Here is a 25,736-nt window from a genome sequence, read left to right as displayed (position 1 = left end):
TGGCTTTGCTCTCAGACAGAAAGCATTGCTGAAACTTGATGATGGCAGACGTCCTTAGGTTAAGACGTAATACTTTATTGTTTGATCTCCCTTTGGACCCGTTTTAAAGTTTCATTAGGAAAAAATAAGTTAAGGGGAAACACATGGATTAAGTCTCCCACGAATCCCCTCTGGCCATAGACCAGGGAGGTGAAGGGGGGGCGGGGGCAAACAAACTCACTGCCATCAAGTCGATGCCAACTCACGGTGACCCCATGGGTCAGGTTGGCTGCCTCTGTGGGTTTCTGAGACGGACTCTCTGCAGAAGTGCAAGGAAGGAATGGCATCAGAGCATAAGTTGTGACGGCTATGGATGACACCGGAAGCCCCAAAGCCCCGTCTTTCTCCCCCAGAGTGGCTGGCGGCTTTCAACTGCTGACCTTGAAGTTGGCAACCCGACATGTAACCACTATGCCACCAGTGTATAATATTTCCTGCTTTCTTTTCCATTGAGATTTTTCTCTGGTTTATTTTGTTATTGTCGTTGCTTTGACTTTTTTTTTGGGGGGGGGGTATGTTTTCCTATATAGGAAAGCCAGGACAGGTAAATCTGTAGAAACAGTAACTAGGTTAGTAGTTTACTGGCGGTTTGTCAGGGAGCTTGGGGGAAATGGGAGCTGAGGACCATGAGTGCAGGGAGGAAGAAGATGTTCTACAGCTGATGGGATGCTTGTGCAACTCTGCTCACTGTGCCGGTGTGTGACATGCACGTTATATGTCAATAAAACTGCTAAACACACACACACACACATGCTTTATGTTTGCTCTTACTCCTAGCTTATCCAACAGCAACTGAAAGTCAGTTCTGTCCTCGTTGCCCAGGCTTTTTCAACCACCGTGTGTCGAGATGTGATTGGCATTCAACAAACTGCACGACTTTAAAGGGCAGATGCTCTGACATGTACACACTGGTCTAACCACTATCCCACCCACCTCGCCCTCGAAGTTTCCTGGTGTCCTCTTATAATCCTTCCCTCCCACTCCATGTTGAGAAAGGATAACGCTGGCCCCCGTGTTGTGTGAGAGCCTAAACTCAATACAAACAGGAAGAGCACCTTGTTATACACGTGACTTTCTTTGGTCATTGTTCTGGAGAAAGAATGCTGACTGGGACAACAGACGCTTCGGAGTTCACGCCCAGATTCATTGCTTATGTGTTTTTTTTCCGGGAGGTGACTTGAGGATGCAATAAGTACCAGGAGCCATGAATCAATGAACGCACCAGAATGGATTCACCACTGAAAGTCTAGCGTTAGCGGGAAGAGCAGGAACAGAGTGGGGTGGGTAGGGTCGGAGTCTAGATCAATTAGGACGGTGTGCAATCAGGTAGCACGGAGTACAAGTGCCCTGCAAATGTAACTATGTCTCCAACCAACTTTCCTTTCTTCCCCACAGAACCTGCATATCTTGCTCAAATCCTGAAGCTCAGCATGATTCTATTGAGGGCTTGGTCACCCAAAGGAGACACCTGGGACGCATCCTCAGGGTCTCACTGTCCTTCACAACCAAGGCCATCCACAACTGGTGTCCTATGGCTTCTTCATCTCCATGGCAACGGGCAATCTCCAGGTATCACTGGCTCTCCTATAAACTACTTCAGTCACCCCATAATTGGCTTCTCACCTCCACTTTGGCGTCTCTGTAGCCTGAAATCTCACTAATGCACCAGGGTAATGGCAGGGGCTTTCCCTGCTTTCCTTCTCTGCCACCTCTTCACTGTGCCACCAGTCCCATCTCCAGAAGGGAAACACTTCCTGTTACCTAGACTAACATCGTCTTGACTGCCTCTGACCACTCTTCCCCCACAGGTCAAGGTCCAGCCGCACCGGTGTGCCCACCTTTCTCTGAACAGACAGCAGTCTTTCACACTCCTGTGCCTTTTTTGGCATGTTGTTGGTCTGTGAAACTAAAGGTCAGCAGTTCGAACACAGGAGCTGCGGCTCTGGAGAAAAATGAGGCTTTCTGCTCCTACGAAGACATAGGTATGGCCTCTGAAACACACAGAGGGGGCTCCATCTTGACCTAGAGGGTCATCAGCAGTGGGAGTGGGCTTGATGGCAGTGAGCTTTTGTTCTTGAGCTGGCAGGTCAGCCCAAAGGCCTTCTCTACCCCTCCATCCCAAAGACTTGCCTCAAAATTTCTTCTCTGGATTAACTAAAGCGAGGTAGCATATTCTCCTCCATAACAAACAGACAAAACCCCAAACGACCTGCTGCCATCGATTCAGGTCTGACTCCTGGCGACCCCAGGTGCGGCATAGATGAACGGCACTCCATTTGGCCCTTCAGAAGCATAATGACTTCAGTTAGCAGTCAAGAACAGCACCCTGGGCCTCACCCAAGGACTTCCTCAGTTCCACCGGGTACCCTCTCGTTCTTCTTAGTGCCCTGATCCACAACTGTGAATCTCATGTCCCGGTATGATTTGCACTGCTCCAAAACCACACTCGCTACCATCGAGTCGATTCTGACTCAGAGTGACCAGTAGGACAGGGCAGCACTGGCCCTGTGGGTTTCTGAGACCATAACTCTTTGTGGGAGTAGAAAGCCCTGTCTTCTTCTGGCGGAGGACCTGGCGGTTTCGAACTGCTGATGTTGCAGTTAGCAGTCCAAAGGATAACCACTATAACTTTGGAAAAAGGGAGCTTTCCCTGCCCACTTCTCTCCTCCGATGTCATGTCTAATCCACTGCATGAGCTCCATCCGTACTTGTGAGCAAATGCTTTAACGACTGCCTTGGGATTCTCTAGGTCCGACCTCTGTGGAGACTCATGGAATATTAATCAACGTTGGCTTTTTTTACCCAGTGACTCCAGGGGAGACATGTCTCCGACATGGAAATCTGACCTTAGACGCACCTTCTGGCTGCCACAGGGGTCACCAAGGGGGTGACGCACCTGGTGAAACACTTTGAAATGCAACCCCATTCCCTTGCTGACTCATCCACCTACACGGTCCTGATGGGGAGGCTCTAGCCAGCTGGCTCCTCATTGATGCTTACAAGGGGCAAGCTCCGTCCTTCCCACTCATGCCCAATGCCTGAGCAGGGTGCAGGGAGAGCTGCAGGGCTGGAACACGCTCTCAGCTTCACAATCAAGAGCATGCGGGCAGCTTTCCTAGCAGGGGCTCTGTCAGAGGTAAATCATCAGCACAGCCAAGGGTGCCTGAGGAACTAATCCCTGCTCCCAGCCACCCTCTTCCTCCGCCTCCTCCTCCTGGCTCCCAGCCCTGCTCACCAGCACAGCCTCTTCTTCCCAAACAGTCCGGTCTGGGCTCTTGGCCCTTTGGGAAGGAGAGCGCATCTCCCATGCATCTGGACAGTGAGCCCAGTGATGCTCATTGGTCCATCACCCAGGCACTCAGCTTCCTCATAGAGGACTCCAGGTGTCTGCTTACATTTGTGTGTGTGTGGGAGGGGTGTAGGGGCCCCTCCTCCCTTGACCAGAGAAGCATACCCATGTCCCAATAACATTCTTCCAGCCATGTGGAGTCCCCAGTGTGGGAAGAGTTTTTGTGTTAGTCTTTTTGGTGATATGATATGCGTGTGTCTACATATATACACACATGCATATTTATCATAGAATTTGTCATTTTCACCGGGGTAGTCTTTCAAGGAGAGTCGGAGTCAGTCTTTCAGTTACCAGTCCAGCATTGAACCCTCGTCGTCATCCCAAGAATCCACGGCCATGCAGTCCACGCTGACTCTATATAGGGTTCCTGGGGCTGTGAATCTTTATAGGAACAGACAGCCCGTTCTTTCTCCTTTGGAGCAGCTGTTGGGCTTGAACCACCAACCTTGTGGTTAACCATCCAATGTCCAATGCTTATCCAACAGCACAACCAGGGCTTCATCCCAACTCCCTCCCTCCCCACGAAGCTCACTGCCAAAGAGTCAAGTGTGATTCCCAGCAACCCTATAGGACCGAGCAGAACTGCCTCTGTGGGTTTCAGAGCCTGCAACTCTTTACGGGGGTAGAAAGCCTCGCCTCTCTCCCTCAGAGATGTGGGTGGCTGTGCTGACCTTGTCATTAGCAGCCCAGCACATACCCCCTGCCCCACCCCCGCACCCGGGCTCCTCCAGGGCTCACCCCAGGGGCCCTCAAACGGAGCATAGGGGAGGTTAAACATCAACCCCCCAGCCAGGCGCTACTGAGTCAGTGTCTCCTCATGGCCAGACCGAGGGTGCAGCATGGAACTGGGCTGCACAGGGCTTTCAGTGATGGGTCTTTAGAAAGTAAGGAGACTGCACTTGTGGACTGTCGACTCAGGAGAGATTACAAAGCCACGCGCACTGCCAGCAAGTTCATTCCGACTCAAAGCGACCCTGGAGGGCAGAGTAGAACTGCCCCTCTGGGTTTCTGAGACTGCAAATCTTTACAGGAGTAGAAAGCCTCATCTTTCTCCCATGGAACTGCTGGTGAGTGGGAATCTCTGACCTTGTACTTGGCAGCTCATTATGCAATCCACATGCGGCACCACCTATGGTGTCAAATTGGGGAAGGTGTGCGTCAGGGCGGTATCCGGTCACCATATTTGTTCAATCTGTATGCTTAGCAAACAATCAGGGAAGCTGGATTCTGTGAAGAAGAGTGTGAAATCAGGATTGGAGAGAGACTGTGTTCGTCTGGATAGACTAGAGGAACAGATAGATAGACACTCATGAGAGAACTCAAAGAGTAATTGTATATTGAGAAATCATCCCAGCCCACTCCAGATCAAGTCCATAAGTTCGATATTAGCTCATATGTCTGATACCAGTCTTTAAATCTCTCTTCGGTTTCACGCAGCCGCCAGTAATGCTGAATGCAGGAAGATAACCGGCCAGTGGGTGGAAAGTCTTATGGATCTAGTGGCGGTGGAAGCATCTCAGCACTGGCAGGGTCTCCACATGGCTCCTTTAGCTCCAGGGCTCTGGCTCCATCAGCTTGGCTCCATGTGTCTTGTCAGCAGGAAGATGAAGCAGAGAGAGTGGGTCTGGCCTCCAGTGAGCTATTTATCTCTATAGCACTTCCAAATGAGATCATTAAGCTGCGAGATTGACAGGCTGGACTCCACCCGTTCCTCAAGTTGACAGTAGATGATGTAACTGCCACAGAGGCTTACTAACAGCCTGTCGTGTGCACATGACACAGCCTTGCTTGCTGAAAGTGAGGAGGACTTGTAGCACTCGTTGATGAAGCCTTCACTGTGGATATTAACTTGATGCTAGGAAGACCAAAATCCTCACAACTGGATCACTAGGATAACATCACGATAAATGGAGAAAAGGTTGGATTTGTCAAGGATTTTGTCTTGCTTGGAATCACAATCCCTGCTCCTGGATGCAGCAGTCAAGTGATCCACAGACACACTGTGTCGGGTAGATGTGCGGCACCAGACATCTTTGGAGTGTGGCAGGGCAAGGATGTTACTTTAAGGACTAAGGTGCACCTGCCCCAAGCCATGGCCTTCTCCATGGCCTCATCCGCATGTGACAGTTGGACATTGAATAAGGAAGGCCATAGGAGAATAGATGTGTTTGAACGGTGGTGCTGGAGGAGAACATTGAAGGTACCACGGACGGCTACAAGGACCAACAGTTCAGCATCGAAAGAAGTTAAGGCTAGAGTGCCCCTCAGACTTTCGACATTCTGTCAGGAGAGACCAGTCCCTGGAGAAAGACATGGTGTTTGATAAAGTGGAGGGGTGGGTGGTGAAGACGAGGAAAGCCCTCAACGAGATGGATGGACACGGCACTGCCACCATGGCTCAGGCATAGAAACAAGTGCGAGGACAGGGCAGGCCTGTGTGGTGCTTTGTTCCGTTGTGATTAGGGTGGCTATGGGTCAGAGGCTATTGGAAGGCACCTAACACCACCAGCTCCACCCTGGAGAGATCAGGGTAATTACAGGCAGAAAGAACAAACCGAGGGCGTGGAAGCAGGAAGCTGGGGTGCCAGATCCAGGAGAAGTGCTTGGCTGTGTTAGTCCCATACATGACGGCAGGCCGACAGGCTGATGGGACAGAGGAGGGTGGGAGGTGGTCTGAGCAGAAGCAGTTTTATGAACCCAAGCAGAGTCCTGGGGGAGGGGGGGCGGCAGGCAGGGTGCTGGCTGCAGGGGCACCAGATCCAGAGATGCTGGGGCTTGTCAGCCCCTTCACGAGCCATCCTCTTTGCCTCCAGGACCCGAGGTGGCCCCCATCCCCACCCCTGCATCTGGCTTTCTGGACAGCTACCTTGCCTGGAACCAAATGAAAGCAGAGATTCGAAAGTGCCCAGCCCAGGGGCCCCACAGAGTCTGGCCTCGGGGCTGCAATCCATTTAGAGAAGGTCTTAATTTCATTTGTGTGTTTTTTCAATTTGATTATTAAGTGCTGTTTGCACATGGGCAGGCGGCAGGAGGGAGGAAAGGGGGCTGGGGAGGCCTGTTTTCATTCACCCAGTCCCTTGCCTGCCTCCCTGGCCCTCGTACCTCCCTGGTGAGTAATAGGGGGCGGGGGGGGGGGGGGGGGAGAAACTGCCAGCAAATTGCTAAAGCATGTTCCTTGCTTGAAAACCTCTTTCTCACTTCTTCACCAAGTGGGTAAATTTTATAAAAAGCCGCCCAAAAAAGCACTTAAAGAAAGTCTGGCATTCTTTGTTCTCCATGCCAGGCTCTTCAGTAAAATGTCATCTAACTAACGCACCGCCATCGAATTGATGCCGACTCACAGCAACCCTATAGGACAGGGTAGAACTGCCCTGTGATTTTCTGAGCCTATAACTCTTCATGGGAGTAGAAAGCCCTGTCTTTCTCCCAAGGAGCAACTGGTGGTTTCAAACTACTGACCTTGAGGATCACAGCCCAAACAGCTACCAGTCCACCACCAAGGGTCCTCTAAGAGTGAAGTTATATAAGCAGCCATCTAGCAGCGAAGCAACAAGCCCACATGGAAGAAACACACCAGCCTGGGCGAGCATGAGGCGTCTATGGGATTGGGTAACAGGCATCAGAAGATCCAAAACAAACAAATAAACAAACATATTGTTGAGAACGAGGGGGATTGCAGCAGAGACCCCAAAACCAACCTATAGACAATAGGACATGCCCTCACAGAGGAGTCACAAGGAAGGGATGAGTCAACCAGGGCACAGTATAGCACTGATGAAACACACACTATTTCTCTGGTTCTTGGAGGCTTCCTCACTCCCCACTGTCATGATGCCAGTCCTGCCTTTCAGTTCTGGTCAGACCGGAGCATGGACACTGGTACAGATGAGCGTTCAGGACACACAGAATGCGGGTCAGATAACCCCTTCAGGAACAGAAATGGGAGTAGTGATACCAGGAGGGTAGAGGGAAGGTGAGGAGGGGAGGATGGAGGAATTGATGGCAAAGATCGACACATAACCACCCCCCCTAGGGGGACCAACAACAGAAAAGTGGGCGACGGGAGACAGCAGTGGGAGTAAGATATGAAAATAATAATAATTTATAATTTATCAAGGAGTCACGAGGGTGGGAGGGGAAAAAGAGAACTGATCCCAAGGGCTCAACTAGAAAATAAATGTTTAGAAAATGATGGTAACATATGCACAAATATGCTCGATACAATGGGTGTATGGAGTGTTGTAAGAGCTTTAAAAGCACCCAATAAAATGATTTTTTTTTTAAAGCCAGAGAGGATGAAGTCAGCTATAGAAAAGTGTGAGGGTTGGAGGTTGGAGGCCCTGCGGAGGGAGGGGTTTCCAGCTCCCTCTCTAACAGCCCCCTGCTCCCCACCCTGCTCATGCCCCCCCCCCCCCGGCAGCCTCAGTCTCCCTGGATGTCTTTCTAGAGTCATTTACATTTAACAGAGGGGCCTTGAGCAGTGAGGCAGATGGCGGGCAGGCGGGGGTGTAGGGGGATCAAAACCCTAAAGGCTCAGGAAGTGTAGCAAACCCTTCTGGGGACATTTATTTCAGAGGCCTGAAGAAGAAGAGGACCCGGAGATGGGACATAATCAACGCTGCAGCCAAGGATCTTCAGAGAAGCCTGCAGTCCAGTCCAGAGAGGGGCGGTATCTGGTCAGAGAAATGCCAGCAGGATGTAGATGGGGACCCCAGGCTCTCTACGGGGGCAGAGAGGCGCCTGTCAGACGGGGAAGTGCTGGGGAGGTGAGCAGGGGGAGGAAGGACTAGGGTCATCATAGACAGTTCTAGACAAGAAGCTGTTCCTGTTGGGTACTACTGTGTCGGCTCTGGCCCATAGCGACCTGACGCACAACAGAACGAAATGCTGCCCTCCTCACTGGCTCCTATGCCGGAGCCGATGGTTGCAGCCGCTGTGTCCATCCTCCTTCAGAGCGTGCCTCTTTTTGACCGTGCCTCTACTTTACAAACATCATGTCCTTCCCCAGGACATGTCTCTCCCGACATGTCCAAAGTATGTGAGACGAAGTCTCGCCATCCTTGCCTCCAAGGAGCCCGTTGACCTTCCTTCTTCCAAGACATCCTGCTGGTCCTTTGAGCAGTCCACGACCCTTTCCTCTCTCTTTCTTCAGTAGCGCAATTCAAATGCATTGATTCTTCCTCAGTCACCCTTGTTCCATGGCCAACTTTCACGTCCATGCAACGGCCACAGAAAATACCATGGCTTGGGTCAGGTGCACCTTGGTCCTCAGAGGAACATCCTTGCTTTTCCATTCTCTGAAGAGGATTTGTACAGCCAATTTACCTAAAGCAATTCCTCTTTTGATCTTGAGTGCTGCTTCCATGAGCACTGATTGTGGATCCAAGCAAGACAAACTCCTTGACAACTTCAACCTTTTCTCCATCTACCATGACGTTATCGATTGGGCCAGTTGTAAGGATTTGGGCTCTTTTTTTTTTTTAGCATGTGGTTATTATCCACACTGGAGGCTATAACGCTGATTTCACCAGCACGTGCTTCAAGTCCTCCTCGCTTTCAGCAAACGGGATTGTGCAATCTGCAATATCTCAGGTTGTGAATAAGCCTGCCTCCAATCCTGAGGTCACATGGTCCTTCGTACTCATATGTGGTAGTTATATAATCAGGTGTCAACTTGTGGAGGGGTGGAGTCTAGCCTGTCAATCCGGTCGCAGCTTGATGACATCATTTGGAGGCGTGAAGGAGATAAATAGCTCGCTGAAGGCGGGACCCACACACTGTCTGCTAGACACTCCTGTTGAGAAGACACATGGCGCTATGTTAGAGCCCTGGAGCTGAAGGAGCCACGTGGAGACACATGCCAGCGCTGAGATACTTCTACCACCACTGGATCCACAAGACATCACACCCACTGGCCTGTGACATTCCTGTATTCGACGTCATTGCATGTGTTTCATGAGTCTTAAGAGGACTTCATAGATTGGTATCGGACATATGGGCTAATATCAGATTTATGGACTTGATCTGGACTGGCCTGGAATGTTTTCTTACACACAATTACTCTTTATATACAGCTCTTTCTTATGCACCTATGGGTGTCCATGAATTTGTGTCTCTAGTCTACCCAGACTAACACATTGTATAAACCAGTTTCTCTGATGATTTGCTCAGCATACAGATTGCATAAACATGGTGAGGGGGTACAACCCTGTCACAAACCTTTCCTGATGTTAAACCTTGCAGTATTCCCTTGTTACGTTCTCACAAGAGCCTCTTGATCCATGTCCAAGTTCTGCCTTTGCACCAGGAAGTGTTCTGGAATTCCCATTCTCCTGAAGGTTATCCATAGAACGAGGGTCTTTGGAGCAGGAGGTCATGGCTCTTGGTTGTACAACAAGGCCTGTGAATGATGGAGGCTTGTAAGGCGGGGCCTGTGACTAGCAGCAAACACAAGGACTTTGCACAAAGAGAGAGTGATAGAGATGGACAAGTGGTGCAGGCAGAGCAGTCCCGAGGCCCAGAAAACCAAGGCAGCCCTGGGAGATTGGCTCTCACGGGTCCACATAGCAAGGAGTTCCTTCCTCAGCAGCTCAGATGCAGTGGTGAGGGGCTTCTGCCCATTCTGGGGGCTTCTGGGGTGCTCTCCCAGGACCTACCTGTGCTGAGTTACCCAGTGCTGGCCTCTGATGGATGGCCCATTCTCACTCACAGCGAGCACACGCATTAGAGTACAGCTGAGCTCCACTGGGTTTTTCCCAGCTGCTGCTTCACAGGGAGGCCTCTGAATGGAACAACACTTCTGCTCAGCTGCTAACTGACAGGTTGGTGGTTCAAATCCACGCAGCAGTGCCGTGGAAGAAACACCTGCAACCTGCTTCCACAGAGATTATGGCCATGAGAACTCGGTGGAGATCAATTCTACCCTATACTACATGGGGTTATCATGAGTGCGAATGGATTTTGATGGCATCAGGTTTGCTGGTTTAATCGTCATGGAAGCAGAAAGCCAGGACTTTCTTCCAAGGCACTGCTGGGTAGGTTTGAACTAGCAACCTTTTGGTTAATCTCAAAACTCTCTGCCGTCAAATCGTTGCTGACACATAGCTGCCCTAGGGGACAGGGTAGAACTGCCCCATGTGGGTTTCTGAGACTAATTCTTTAAGGGAGTAGAGAGCCCTACCTGTCTCGTGCAGAAAGGCGGGTGGTTTTGAACTGCTGCCTTCTCAGTGGGGGGCACAACCTATAACCCAGACCCAGGGACCTCGACAGGCAGAAAGAAATCTTAAATCTCCCTGCAGCTCAGGGACTTCGAGTGCACAGAGCACCCCCCCACCCCCCGCCCCAGGATCTGGGTGTGACCTGTGGGGGTTGCCATGACTTCTGCTGCCCAGGAAGCTGCCCTTCTCATCCTGCAGGGCCTCCAGTAGGCCTGGCCCCCGCCTGCCTCTCCCTGCCCTGGCCCCAGCTGGCACAGCTACCTCCTCTCTGTTCCGCCTTCTTCTCACCCTCCACCCCACCTCCTATCTTTCTCTTCCTCTTTCTGCCCCTCTGATCTTCTGATCTTACCCCTCTCCTTCCCGCACCCTTTGGTAGAGGGCTGAGGAGTAAGCAAGATCTGGCTTCAAGCTTGGCATGGGTCTCATAGGTTGTTTTTCTACCTGAAACACACCCCCGCCCACACACACACACACATCAAGTGGGCACTCGGGTGGAGGGGCAGGGGGAAACCAGAGGGGAGGGCCGAGAACCTTAGTCAGACACCCTGCTGCTCCCACGCTGGGTCTACATCTACCTGCAGTTAACCCAGGGTTGGGGGGTGGGGTGGGGGGGGGACAAGCCTCCGAAAGCTGGAGTGAGCTCTTTCTTAGGAAAGCTCTGAGAAGCCCTAGTAGTATAATGATTATTTGCTGGGCTGCTAACTGCCAGGTCAGCAGTTCAAGCCCACCAGTGGCTTCTTGGGAGAAAGATGGGCCTTTCTAAGCTGTAAAGAGTTACCGTCCGCAAACTCACAGGGCAGTTTCTAGCCTGTTCCTATAGGGTTGCCGTCAGATGGCAGCGAGTTTGGGTTTGGTTTTTGTTGTGTTTTTTTTGAGAAACGATCTGGTTGTCACAGCCCCATCAAAGTTGGTGTCCTCAGTGTTTTGACCTGCTCACCTGAGCCCCTCCGCTTTCTCCATCCATCCCGAGCCTGACCCAGGGGCCATCCCATCTCCTCGGAGCATGAGCCAGACGAATGGCCCTGGCTTCCAGCTCAAGCCTCCCACACCAGCCACGTGAGAGAAAGCCCAGAGCCTTTGTCCCTGCTTGCCATGGGCTGGGCTCAGGGCAGCCAACCCTGGCCTGTCAGCCCCTTTGCAGAGTCTGCTTCCTCAATTAGCCCAGGTGGATGGGAGCCTCATCAAGAAACTTTATTTAAGGCAAAGCGGATCTCCACTTCCCAACGTCCCGGGGGGAGAAGCGGAGCCAGCTCCCTGTGATCGACCCGTCCGTCGGAACGAATGTGTCCTTTGCGGAAGGTAAGTGAATGCAGTTTGTCCAGAAGCTGTCCCCGTCTATCCCTGGAAAGTTTCCTTTTAGGGCGTACTGGCTTTTTTTTTAATTTTTGCAAACACCGATGGCGTGCTTCTTCTCTGAGTCAGAGGGCTTGCTGGAGCACCCCAGTCCCGCCACCCAGCACAGAAGGTGTTTATGGGGCTCCCAGTTAATGGTTGTGATCACCAGCCATGTGTTCAGCAGGTGAGGGGCCGGCGAGGCCGGAACACCTGTGACATCAAAGAGGCCGGGGCTCTGCAGCTGGCCGCACACAGTCTCTCCTGTCCGGTGGCAGCGGAAGGGGGGCGGCGCCCGTGAATGCTTCTAGAAGAATCGGAGGCTCCGGGTGCTAGCAATGAATGCCCTGAGAAGGACGGCTGTGCTGAGGCAGCAGGTGACCAGACTGATTGGATGAGGCTGGGAATACAGAGTCTTGCTTTTATGAGAATAACAGCTGACATTTATTGGGTGTTTGCTTCATGCCAGACGTTGTGGAAAACACACACATACTCCCCCAATTTAATCCACACAATAAGCCTCAGAGATTTCCCCTTCTTTTTTTTTGTTTAAATGAAATCTTCATTCCCCAGAAAAGGAAACAGGCTCAGAGATACAAAGTATCTTACTCAAGGCCTGCCAGCAGGCATTTGGACTTGGTGGTCTCACTCCAAAGTCCAGGGACTGGGGGTGGGGAGTAGAAACGTGAATTCTAGTTCTTCACTTACATCCTATGAGCTCACACTTAGGCCAGGATGGTGATTCACAGGCCTGGCCCTGTGTGATTCCCACAATCCCTGGTGGATGGGACCCTTGCGATCATCAGGCTTCTGATGGGCTGATTTTGAGAAGCCAACTCCCAGGCCTTTCCTCCTACTGCTTCTTAGTCTGGAGGCTGCTGTAGAATCCTATGCAGCATGCACCAGTATGCAAGCCCACTGCCAGATCGGTAGTGGCTGCACAAGTGACGTATTAGCTGGGACTCGAACCCAGGTCTTCTAGATGGAAGATGAGAATTTATTTCACCACTGACCCCCTGATGACCCTAATCGCTGTGTAGGCCCTGGGAGTCAGAGTCCTGAGCTGGAAGCTTGCTTCTGCGACTGACTCTCCAGCTGTGAGCTTTTAGGGAAGCCAGCAAGTTGCGCAGAGCCCGGTTCCCTCATCAGGGGACAAGGGGGGGCAATGCTAGGTCCGACCTCCCAGAGTCTGTGACAACTGAGGAACTGATAGGTACAAAGCACAGTTGTCGTCTTCAAAGGCCTGCCAGACATGCTCTTGCTCTCTGGGGGAAACCTGGTCTCCTTTCTCCCTTGGGCACACAGCAGGCCCAGACACCCTGCAGGGGGAAGACGGGACCAAGGCAAATAAAGCAATCATTGAAAACAAAGCTGACAAGTCCGGAGACACTCACAGAGAAGTGGCGATTATCACTTACAGCCGCGTAGAGACATGGGGCGCAGGCGTGTGGCTGGGTAGCTTGGGGTGACTTATTCAGCAGCTGGGAAGCTTTCTGGAAGGAATGGTGTTTGGGAGCAAAGGGAAGGAGGGTGCCCCACTAGTGTGGGAACTGGATTCAGCCCAGGCTCACCTTGTATCCCCTGGGGTAGCCTCAGCGTGCGCTGGCAGGACCCGAAGAGGAAATGGAGATGACTGGGGACCTCATGCAGAAGTGAGCAGGCGGCGTGGCGGTGACTCAGAGGCGAAGCCTCTACACGCTGCAGGCTTGAGTTTATTTTCTCTAGCGTTCTTTTCTGGCCAGGGCTGAGTCTATGGTATGCAAGGAGGGCCAGATGTCCTCTGGGGGCAAAGAACAAGAAAGGCAGTGAGCATGAGTGGCAGTGCGGCTAATCCCACCTTCACGCCCACTTCACACACTACATTCACCCCAGAATGAGGCAGCAGGAAGCGTCTCTTGCAGGGCAGGCCCTTAGGTCTACTTCCCACAGATCCGACCTCCCTTCCTTACTTCTGTGCTCCGTAGCTGGAGGGTCAGTACACCTCTCCCCTATCATGGCAATAGCCATGGCCCATGTAGAAACACACCTCCCAGTCCCTGATCACCACCCTCTACAAGGAGTGGTGTGTTAAACCCTTGTCATCCATGGGTTTTCATCATCGGCTGATGTTCAGAAGAACGTAGATGACCAGACCTTTCTTGTGCGTCTGTCTTAGTCTGTCAGCTTTGCTGACGCCCGTTCCTCACCCTTGCCACACATGAGCCTGCTCTGCAGAGAGATCATAGCTGTGGAGAAGAGGTCTGCTGGTCGGGGATTGAACCTGGGTCGCCTGCGTGAAAATGGAGAAGTCTTCCACGGAACTGCTACTGTGCCCTTCCTTGGCTTGTTGGTGGAGATGTTGCTTCTGACTCACGGCGACCCCGTCTGTGAACTGCAGAATGAATCACCGCCTGCCTCGCTGCGCGCCATCCTCACAGTTGTCGCAGTTCAGCCCGCGGCTGCGACGACCGTGTCAGTCCATCTCCTTCAGGTTCTTCCTCCCTTTGATCGGCCCTCCCCTTCCCCGAGCTCGACGTCCTGCTCCAGGGACTCCTTGTACTTCCCCAGGGCAGCACTAGGGTGTCGGTGAGGAATACTGACAGGACCATGGACTGCCAGGAAAACAGGCAAATTCCTTGTGGAAGGCGTGAAGCCAGCATGTTCCTTCACCGGGAAGATGGTGAGAATTCCTCTCGGCAACTTTGAACATGTCATCAGGAGGGGCCAGGTTCTGGGTCCAGACAGACTGGGGCCTGAACAAAACCATCTTGAGGATGGGGCAAGACCAGGAAGGGGTTCATTCTGGTTGGTCTCTGCATGACCTCACCACCCCTTTCTGAGCTCTTGTGTATTTGTGGTACAACTTCTTTCAGTAAGTCCTCAGTGTTGGCAATATCGGGCGCTGTGTCTGTTTTTCCAACCGGACCCCGACTGTTGAGTCAAGGTCTTGGATCATGTGTGTAGGCCAGGAGTCCAGGTCAACAGCCTTCCAGAGGGCCTGGATCGCATTGCCCTCCCCTTGCCCACTGTTCAGTGCCGATCTTGTATGTGGTGGCATGTGCAGACTAGCACCTCTCCGGGTGCAGTCCAAGGAAAGTCCATGGGGTGGAACAAATGGTCAAGCACCCGGCTGCTCACCCCAGTGTAGGAGGATTGAATCCATCCAGGGGAACTATGGAAGAAAGGCCTGGTCATCTCTTTCTGCAAGATCCTAGTCACTGAACTTCTGCGGGGGTGCAGTTCTGCTCTGAAAAGTTTGAGGCTGCCTTGAGCTGGAATTGATGTCACAAGCAAGTGGGGCTTTGTTTGGGTGCCTTCCAGGTGGGGGAAGCAACTGGCTAATAACCCAAAATATCAACTGCTGTCACCCAGCCAGAGATGACAAGCAAGCAAACCCCATGGGACGGCTCTGCACTGTCATACGGGGCTGCAGTGAGTTGGAATTGACTCGATAGCACTCGACGGCCATAGCAGGTAGCCAATATGGCTGCAGTCACTCTATTCCTCACACTCCGAAGCCATGGCCCTTCTGAGGAAAAGAGAGGACTCCTTTGGCCCATATTCCCTAACAAGAGTCCTTTGGCTGGATTGACTCAGGCCATTTGGCCAACCCCGAAACTGAGGCCCACTGATTGGCTGAGTCTGGAACATGCGCACCTTGAAGTAGGAGTGGAGCTGGCATGCACGGAGTCCACGGAATCAGGAATTTCTAGGAAACAGCATGCGGATATCAGTGAGTTCAACAGTCATCTCCTTGCCATCCCCTCATGCTATCCAGGGCAGTCCCCTCTTCCTATTGCTGTTCATTGAATGCAACTGTCATATTTGATTGCATTTTTATTACATTTTCAAACATCTTCACAAATGAGAATTAGCCCTTTGGACAACCTTGTCTCGAGAGGTGTAGGTTTCCAAATGGACACCCTACTAGCCCATGAGGGAAACACACACAGAGAAACTAAAAGTTTCTGGGAAGGCAGCTCCTTCCCTCCGGGGTCAGAGACGTGGTATTAGACGCCCACTGGAAAATATTCATAAGGCTCAGCAGACAGATCTGAAACTATTTATAGACTCCCACCCACCCCACCCTCCAATACTCCATCTATATAAGACAGGCAAGTTTGTTTTACAATCCCCAAAAGAAAGCAACAGGACCAATGGTTCCGGGGGGATAAGGTTGAGAAGGAGGTAGGGGAAAGGAAGGGGGTTAGCCGACAAACCCAGGGACAAGAGGAACAACGAAATATCTGTTTGATCAAGTGCAAGGTAGCCAAGAGGTACTGAGAGCCAAACATGATAGTGGGACAGGAGGAAAACAAAAAGTAATAGAGGAAAGAGCTAGGAGGCAAAAGACATTTGTAGAGTTATAAATACAGGCATGCATATATGTAAATATATTAATATATAGTGATAGGGATATAGGTCTATGTACATATATTTATATTTGCATATTAAGGTAGCGGACAGACTTTGGATCTCTACTCAAGTCCTCTCTCAACACAAGAACACTGTGTTCTAATAACCTGGCATTCTATGAGGCTCACCTGCTCAACACAATTACTGAAGACAAAATGGGTTGGTGCATAAGCAAATGTGGTGAAGAAAGCTCATGGTACTTGGCTATTAGAAGATATAGCATCTGGGGTCTTAAAGGCTTAAAGTTAAACAAGGGGCCATCTAGCAGGAAAACAACAAAGCCCACATGGAAGAAACACACCAGCCTGTGTGATCATGAGGTGTTGATGGGATCAGGTATCAGGCATCAGAAGACCCCAAACAAACCATCATAATGACGTGAATAAGGAAGGTTGGAATGGAGACCCAAAGCCTATCTCTAGACAATTGGCCATCCCCTCACAGTAGGGTCACGAGGAAGGGACAAGTCATCCAGGTTTCAGTGTAGCACTGATGGAACACACAGCATCCCTCTAGTTCTTTAATGCCTCCTCCACCCTACTATCATGATCCCAGTTCCACCTTACAGAACTGGCCAGACCGGAGCAAGTACAGTGATAAGAGCCTCTGGACACATGGAATCTAGGAGAGAGAAACCCCTCAGGAACAGTAATGGGAGCAACAATACCATGAGGGTAGGGGAAGGTGGGGAGAAAGGGGGACCCGATCACAATGAGCGACCTATAACACACACTCCTCTGAGGGGGAGGAACAACATAAATATGGGTGAAGGAGACAGTGGATGGTGTAATGTATGAAAACAATAAGAATTTATAATTTATCAAGGGTTCACAAGGGTGGGAGGGCGGGAGACGGAGGACAAAAAAGATGAGCTGATACCAAGGATTCAAATAGAAAGAAAATGTTTTGAGAATGATGATGGCAACATATGTACAAGTAGGATGTATGGATTGTTATAAGAGCTGTAGGAGCCCCCAATAAAAATGATTTATAAAAGTGGGTTAGAGTCTCAGCAAGGCAGTTCTATCCTGTCCAATCGGGTCACTATGAATTGGAAACCACACAAGAGCCGTGGGTTTTGGGGCATAGAGCAAGCCCATTAGAACACACTGTTATTAGTTCCCAGCCTATAATCCAGCCCAAGGCAATCTTATTTCTCAGATGAGTCTTGCTTTGGAGGGAGAGCCCCTGAGAGTTTGGGGATTCCTTTCCAGGCCAGGGAACCCTTTGTTTTACCTCACTACTTCAATCTCCTTTTCACAGTGGAAAAGAACGCAATGGGACTGGCTTTCCAGGTCTGGAAAGTTTTCCACCTTTGACTGAGTGCAGTCTTACCACTCTTCTGCTGTTCTCTGTTGGTGGGAAATGTTTGAGTTTGTCTTCTCTGACAAGGTTCCAGCTTACAAAGACCCGGATTTCGTGGGTTATCCTGAACTCAGTCTACCAAGGAATGGCACTGCATGAAGCTAAGAGAAATAAACCCAGGGGCACTCATCGATGTTTAAGCAATACCAAAACATGGCTGAGTTAGAAAGCTGGGAGATCACTGGCCAGTGAGTGAAGAGTCACATGAATCCGAAGCCCACAGGGACATGGCAGGGTACCAACAGGCCCCTCAGGCTGCCAAGCCCAGAGCCTGATGCACAATCCAGAAAAGCAAGAAGGTGGAAGCAGGCAAGAGAGAGAGAAGTTCCCAGTGTCTCCCTTATAGAAAGGCCATGCCCCCAAGGCTTTGCCCTGATTGAGAAGTCAACTGAACCCCTCCATGCAAGCACCATCACATCCACATAAGATCCAGCCAGCACAGGCATGAGCTAAGATTCATACGGCCCTTACCTTTGCCCGGCTATTGCTAAGCCTTTTACAGTTCTTACTTTGCCCTTACAGTATCCAGGAGAGGAAGATGCTACTATTACCATCATCTATATTGTCCGTGAGGAAAGGGAGGCTGAGCCACTAGCCTGAGGGTAATTAATTTCTGGGATTTGAGCCCAGGCAGGCTGTGTTCCCATACAGCTGCATCCTTTGAACAAAAGTGAACAAAATCCACTGCTATCAAGTTGATGCTAACTCAAAGTGACCTTGCAGGACAGAGTAGAACTGTCCCTCTGGGTTTCTGGGGCTGGGTACCTTTAGAGGGATAGAAAGCCTCATCTTTCTCCTAAGGAGCAGCTGGTGGGTTTGACCTGCCAATCTTGTGGCTAGCAGCCCAACAAGACTACATGACTAGAGCTCTTTGGATTGAATAGTGTACCTCGTTTCCACCCAGCACCTATGCTTATAACCTTTTTTAGCAACAGGGTCTTTGCAGATGTAACCAAGTTAAGATGAGATCCTACTGGATTAAAGGAGCTATTAATCTGATGATTCGTGTTTTTATAAAGGAGATTTGGGCACAAAGGGAGGCAGAAATTGCAGTTATGCTGCAACAAACCAAGCAATGACACCGATTTCCAGTATGCACCCGAACACGGGCAGAGGCAAGGACAAATTCTTCCCGAGAGCCTTTGGAGATCATTGATGTCACATGCAAGGAAATTCTGCAGAAGATCCTGCGACCACAGCTAACAGCAGTACATTCACCAGGAGCTGCCAGAGATTACGGCTGGATTCAGAAGAGGGTGGGGAACAAGGAGTATCACTACTGGCGGCAGATGGACTGGGGCTGAGAGCAGAGACTAACAGAAAGAGGTTTACTTATGTTTTATTGACTATGCCAAGGCATTCGACTGTGTGGATCCTAGCAAACTAGAGATAGCCTTGGGGCAAGTGGGAATTCCAGAACACTTCATTGTGCTCACCAGGAACTTGCACGTGGATCCAGAGGCAGTTGTGCCAACCGAACAAGGGTGCATGGTGTAACATCAGGAGAGGTTGTTTCAGGGTTGTATCCTGTCACCATACTTGTTCAGTCTGTACGCTGAGCAAATCATCAGAGAAGCTGGGTTATATGAAGAAGAGTGTGGCATCTGGACTGGAGGAAGGCTTTTTAATGACCTTCAATATGCAGAAGACACAACCTTGCTGACTGAATGTGAGGAGGACTTGAAGCCCTTGCTGATGAAGATCAAGTGTTTCGGTCTGCAATATGGATTACATTCAACTCAATGTAAAGAAAAGCAAAGTCCTTGCAACCGGACCACTAAGTAACACCATGAGAAACAGAGAGAAGATTGAAGTTGTCAAGGGTTTTGTGTTGATTGGATCCACGATCACTGGTCATGGACACAGCTGTCAAAAGCTCAAATGACATATTACATTGGGTAAATCTGATGCACATGACCTCTTTAGAATGTTGAAAAGCAAGGAGGTTACTTTGAGGACTAGGGTGCACTTGACTCAAGCCATGGTATTTTCAATGGCGTCATATGGATGTGGAAGTTGGACAAGACTTAAGAGGAGCTGATGCATTTTAATTATAGCACTGGCAAGAATCTTGAAAGTACCCTGGACTGCTACATGAATGAACCAACAAATCTGTCTTGGAAGATGTACAGCCTTGGAGAAAAGGTTGTTGGAATTCATCTCAAGTACTTTGGACATGTTGTCAGGAGAGACCAGTTCCAGGAAAAGGACATCGTGGTTGATAAAGTAGAGACCCGTGAAAAAGAGGAAGACCCTCAACAAGACGGAGTGACACAGTGGCTGTAAGTCCAACATAACAGTTGGGAAGATGGCAGGAGACCGACAGCGCTTTGTTCTGTTGCACATAGGCTCACGATGAATTGGAGCTGATTTAACAGCGCCCAACAACAACAACAACAGAGCCTTTGGAAGAAGTATGGTCCAACTGCCACCTTGGCTTCAGAATTCTAGTTTCCTCCGTTGTGATAGAATACGTTTCTGTTGTCTTGAGACACCAGTTGTGGGTAGTATGCCACAGCTGCGCTAAGATATGAATGCATCCCCTTTAAAGGACCCAGTCACCACTTGTCTATCAGTTTGCTGTGTCGGTGGCAGCTTGTACCTGTGTATTGCTCTGAGGTTGGAAGGTAGACCAGTGGCGTTTCAAAGATCAACAGACTAACTGGAGGTTGACAATTTTGGACAAGCTTCAGAGCAAGGGAGACTAGGAAAAAAGGTCTGGGGTTCTATTTCTGGAAATTAGCTCCTGAACATGCTATTCCTGGCAGCAGAATGTTGTCTGACCAGATGGAAACATGATCAAAAAGACAGTGCCAGGTGGTGCTGCTTCTTCTAACTCTGCATGGAGTGGCCATGAGTTGAAGTCACCTTGCTGGCAGCCACCGTGGACAAGGGAAGAAAGCCGCACTTGTCAGAGAAGAGAGTGTGAGTTGAGAGAAGCATGAAGCCTGGCAGCGGGGGGAGACCCAGGGGAGCCAAGGGAGGGGGGAACCCCTGCTCACCTGCTCCTGGAGCTCTTGTTCTTACTGTTTCCAGAAGCACATTTTCCACCCCAAAGTTATACTCAGTGTTTTCATTCCTTGGATCAAAATCCTAGACTAGTTCTGGCCACACCGAGGGGCCAACCAACAGGGGAGGATACTAGAGCAGTTTCCCTGCGTCTCAGAAGATGACAATGTTACGTTACAAAGGGTGGGGGTGGTCCCTGAGAATGGACTCGTGAGACTGTACAGTAAATTGGCTGTTGTTGCATCTAAGGGGAATGTGTTAGCCTGGGTAGACTAGAGAAACAAATCCAGGGAGACTCGTATGTGTGTAAGAGAGAACTTTATATCAAAGAGTAACTGTATATTAAGAAAATATCCCAGCCCAGTCCAGATCAAGTCTATAAGTCTGATTTTACCCCATATGTCGATACTAGTCCATAAATTCCTCTTTAAACTCACACAGCCATGCAATGATGCTGAACGCAGGAAGATCACAGGCCAGTGTGGAAAGTCTTGTGCATCCAGTGGTGGTGGAAGCATGTCAGCACTGGTGGGGGTCTCCACGTGGCTCCTCCAGCTCCAGGGCTCTGGCTCTATCAACATAGTTGCATGTGGCTTGTCACCAGAAATACGAAGTAGAGTGTATTTGGCCTCCAGTGAGCTATTTATCTCCATCATGCCTCCAAATGAGGCCATCAAGCTGCAACCTGGTTGGCAGGCTCGACTCCACCCCTTCCTCAAGTTGACAGGAGATGATGTAACTGTCACACTGAACAAGGTGGATCTTTTTAAAGTCACCGCACCAGTGATTTTTCTACACGAGCTGCTATCAGGCTCCCAAGAGGCAGGAGCCTACAGGATGTAACACAGTAAATCCAGTATAAGTACTGCAATTAGGAAGAAGGCTCCCAGGAGGTGTGGGGAATTGGGTTGGTGGTGGAGGGGAAGGAACAGCAGGATCTAATTCAGTGCGCGTGTAGAAACGCCACTGTTGGGTGAAGGTGTCCCTGGGAGGCAGGTAGTTCTAAGATCTAACCAGGTGAGTTTGCTGCAGGCATTGCAGGCAGGCAGAGGGCTCCTGGAAGGCAGGGGCAGCAGAATCTGTAAGAGGGGCCATTGATGATGGTTCCCTGGCTGATCTGTAAGAGGGGCCATTGATGATGGTTCCCTGGCTGATCGTGCTTCTCCCCAAGGACATGAATAAAAGCCATCATTTCCCTTTCTCCAATCAAATGTAGTCTTTGAGGAACAGGCTGGCATGAATGCTTCCACAGGCGTTCTGTTCAGCACCCATCTGTCAAGCTTCTACTACCTGCCTGGAGCTGTAATGGACAAGGCTTTGAGGGTGGTTGTGAGCTGCATGCACAGAGGACTAAAATGTGTCTGAGTTCTATACCATCCCTGAGATCTGTTGTAAACCACAGTGGCAGCTATATAATCTCCTGTCAACTTGGGCAAAAGGGTAGACTCTAACCTGTCAATCAGGTTGCGCTTGATGGCCTCATTTGGAGGTGTGACAGAGATAAATAGCTCACTGGAGGGCAGACCCAGTCTCTCTGCCTACCCTTTCCAGCTGTTGAGACACTCAGAGAGCTGGAGGGGACATGTGTAGACCTGCACCAACATTGAGATGCTGCCGCTGCCACTGGAACCACAAGACTTTCTATCCACTGGCCTGTGATCTTCCTGTATTCGGCATCATTGCATGTACTGTGTGAATCTAAAGAGGAATTTTTGGACTAGTATCAGACATATAGACTAATATCAGACTTATGGACTTGATCTGGACTGGGCCGGGATATTTTCTTAATATACAAGTATTCCTTTATATAAAGCTCTCTTATACACATATGAGTGTCTCTGGATTTGTTTCTCTAGTCAACCCAGACTAACACAACCATGCATGGTGATTCATAGGGTTGTCACTGGCTGAGTATTGGAAGAAGATCACCAGGCTTTTGTTCTTCTCTGGCTTAGTCTAAGAGGAGCTCTGGTGGCAGAGTGGGTTATGCAATGGCCTGCTAACCACAAGCTCAGGAGGTCGAAACCACGTGCCACTCTGAGTGAGAAAGACAATCCTTTTCACTTCCATAAAGATTCCCAGTTTCAGAAACCCATCAGGCAGTTCTACCTTGTCCTACAGGGTTGCTATGAGTTGGAATCCAGCCCATGGCTGTGCGCTTGGAGTTACTTTGGTCTTAGTCTGGAAGCTCCACTGAGACATGTTCAGTGTCATGTTGCCGGGGACGTTGAGTTAGTTACAACTCAGAGCGACCCAAGTTACAGCAGAAAGCATCACTGCCCGGTCCTGCGCCATCCTCACCATTGTTCTTGTGTCTGAGTCTATCGTTGCAGCCACTGTGTCCATCCCTCTTATCGAGGGCTCCCTCTTTTTCACCATTCTTCTACTTTATCAAGCTTTTCTTTCTTTTCTTTTCTTGGAGCTGGTCTCTCCTGATAACATGTCCATGCGATGTGGTCTTGCTCAAATCTCTGCTGACAGAGGGCTGGCGAGGCCCATGAGGAGCCCAGATCTTCTGCACGAAAGCGAGAGTTCTGGCACTGAACCACCAACACCTCAGACTGGACAACAACCCCAAACCCAACCCACTGCTACCGAGTGAACTCCGACTAACCGAGGTCAGTGAATCTTTATGGGCGCAGGAAATCTCATCGTTCTCCTGAGGTATGAACAGCCAACCTTGTGGTTCGCAGAGTCCAATGCTTATGCTGGGCAATAGACCATGTAATATATGTGGAACGTCGTCCTTGACTTGAAGGAACCTGGCAACTGGTAATGGCAAGGTCAGCAGTTCAAAACCACCAGCCACTCTGCAGAAGAAAGATGGGCTTTCTACTCTTGTGAAGAGTTACAGTCTCAGAAACCCGGGGGGCAGTTCTACCCTGTCCCATAGAGGTGCTGTGAATCTGAGTGGATTTTGCGGCAGTGGGGTGGTTTGCTTTGAGATTTTTAATGAAACATTGGTCTCTACACTTTTTGATTGTACATCTCGATCATGAAACGTTTTGAGCAACATGAATCAGTTTGTGAATATGGTGCCACTCCTTCCTGTTCCCAGGAATGGACCCCCTGACCCGGGAAAATGGCCTCCGTGTCCTGCCTCACTAGGATGGGTCTTCAAAAAGCTTCCACTCTCCTGCAGCCATTGGCTGCCACTGCCCTGGGGCCCACACAGAGCCCTGTTCTGTGAGGGTGTCAGCACAGGCGTGCCCCCAGGGTTCCACTCTTGTTCGAGGAAATCCAGGTGCCTCCTGTCACATCTTCTTTCTTTGCACATAGGTTTATTTTACTGTCCCTAAGCATGCTCCAGACCCCTGTGCAAGGCGAACCCTACATCAGGGACTTCCGGCCTGACAGACCCCCTTCCCACTCTTCCTGCCGAGCCTCCATCCCAACACTGGCCCCTCTAGAAACCGCCTGGCAGCCCCTCACACAGTCCTCCGAATGTCGCTGTCTTCCAGTGAGGATCTGGCTTCACACAAAAATGACACACCAACTCAAGTGAAAATGCAGTGCTTGGGCTGGAAAGGAAGCCACTTAACGGAAACAAAATGGTACATTTGTGAGGGGGGGGGGGAACAAATCTTGATGATTATGGGCAGTTATTTCCAAGAGACCAAGTGAATGGCAAATAATAATAATAGTAATAAAGTGAAATCAAGATCAGAGCCAATTCTAAAACGAGATGGAAGATATGTTTAGATTCTTTTTCTCACTCACGGAAGCCCCCAAAAAGAGTCTTGGAAACCCACAGGGGAAGGTCTACTCTGTTCTACAGGTTCACTACATGTTGAATTTGACTTGACCGCCATGAGTTTGGTTTGGATTAATCCAGGGTCTGCTGGGACTCCTGGAAGGCTCAGTTGGAATTATTGTTTGGTTCTGAGACTTTCCTCAGCCTGGGTTTTAAAGAGAGAGTCTGCTTTCCTCTTGACCTTGACTTTGGCCTAACATGAAGCACTAACCAAGGGTAGAACCACAGGGTAGAGAAAGCACAGGCGCCAGGGCTACTGTTGGATTCCCTAGTGATCTGCCTTTGACTGGGCGTGGGCTCCTGTGGTGGTTAGCTATTACGTCCACTAGACATTCCAGACTAGGGGCAAAGTTCAAGCTGTCAATCAAGTGGTACCTTGAAGACAGACACCTCCTTGGGGGTGTGAGCTTTTATAAGGGCAAGGTTGACAGATAACCCTTCAGAAACAGTAACGGGAGTAATGATTCTCTGAGGATACAGAAGGGGGGAGTAAGGGAACTGTTAGCAATGGTAACTGTACAACCCAATTCAAGGGTAACAAATAACAGAATTATTGGTGAATAGATACATTGGATGGTGTAATATACAGCAAATAGTAATATATACTATAATAACAAGCGTTCCTGGGGGGATGGAGGAGGGAGGGGATAAAGGGGAGCAGATATCAAAGAGTTTGAGAAGAAAGAAAATGTTTCGAAACTGGTGGTGGCAGCAATTGTTCTATTATGCTTGATCTAATTGAATTATGGGTTGTTATAATATCTGTAAGAGCTCCCAATAAAATGATTAATTAAAAAGAAGAGCAAGATCGAATACATGTGCCAAATTCAGGGTTATGTTGGGAAACCTGATGAAGGGATATGTATGAGATCACGGTGTGAATGAAAAACCTCGTGTAAACATTCGGTTCATGATTTGGGGGTAAGAGGATGGTGGTGAATATGAATTAAGCCTCTGGTGAATGCCCTCTGACCATAACCCGGGGATGTAAATAGCCTTGTAATCATGCACAATAAGGAGCCCTGGTGGTGTCGTGGTCATGAGTGGGGTTTAATCCACATGGTTGATTGTAATCCACCAGTGGCTCCGTGGGAGAAGGAGTAAGCTTTCTACTCCTGTAAACAGGCATGGTCTCGGAAACCCACAGAGGGGTCTGTATGAGCCAGCGTTGACCCAATGGCAGTGAGAGTGATCATGCAGAATGCGTCAAAACAGCAGTTCTCAACCTGTGTGTCGTGACCCACTTGGGGGTCGAATGACCCTTTCACAGGGGTCG

The 25,736-nt window shown here is 50.0% G+C and overlaps 1 long non-coding RNA gene across 1 annotated transcript; it reads left to right on the top strand.

The window, feature by feature from the left end:
• Positions 1-1,439: 1,439 nt before the first annotated feature.
• On the top strand, positions 1,440-24,278 carry LOC142443723 (uncharacterized). Its single transcript, XR_012783523.1, has 3 exons — positions 1,440-1,608; positions 11,806-11,904; positions 23,129-24,278. It is a non-coding gene; the product is annotated as an uncharacterized LOC142443723 (long non-coding RNA).
• The last annotated feature ends 1,458 nt before the right edge of the window (positions 24,279-25,736 follow it).

Source organism: Tenrec ecaudatus, chromosome 3, assembly GCF_050624435.1.
Source record: "Tenrec ecaudatus isolate mTenEca1 chromosome 3, mTenEca1.hap1, whole genome shotgun sequence".
Taxonomy (NCBI): Eukaryota; Metazoa; Chordata; class Mammalia; order Afrosoricida; family Tenrecidae; genus Tenrec; species Tenrec ecaudatus.
This window is presented reverse-complemented; position numbering and strand designations above follow the sequence as displayed.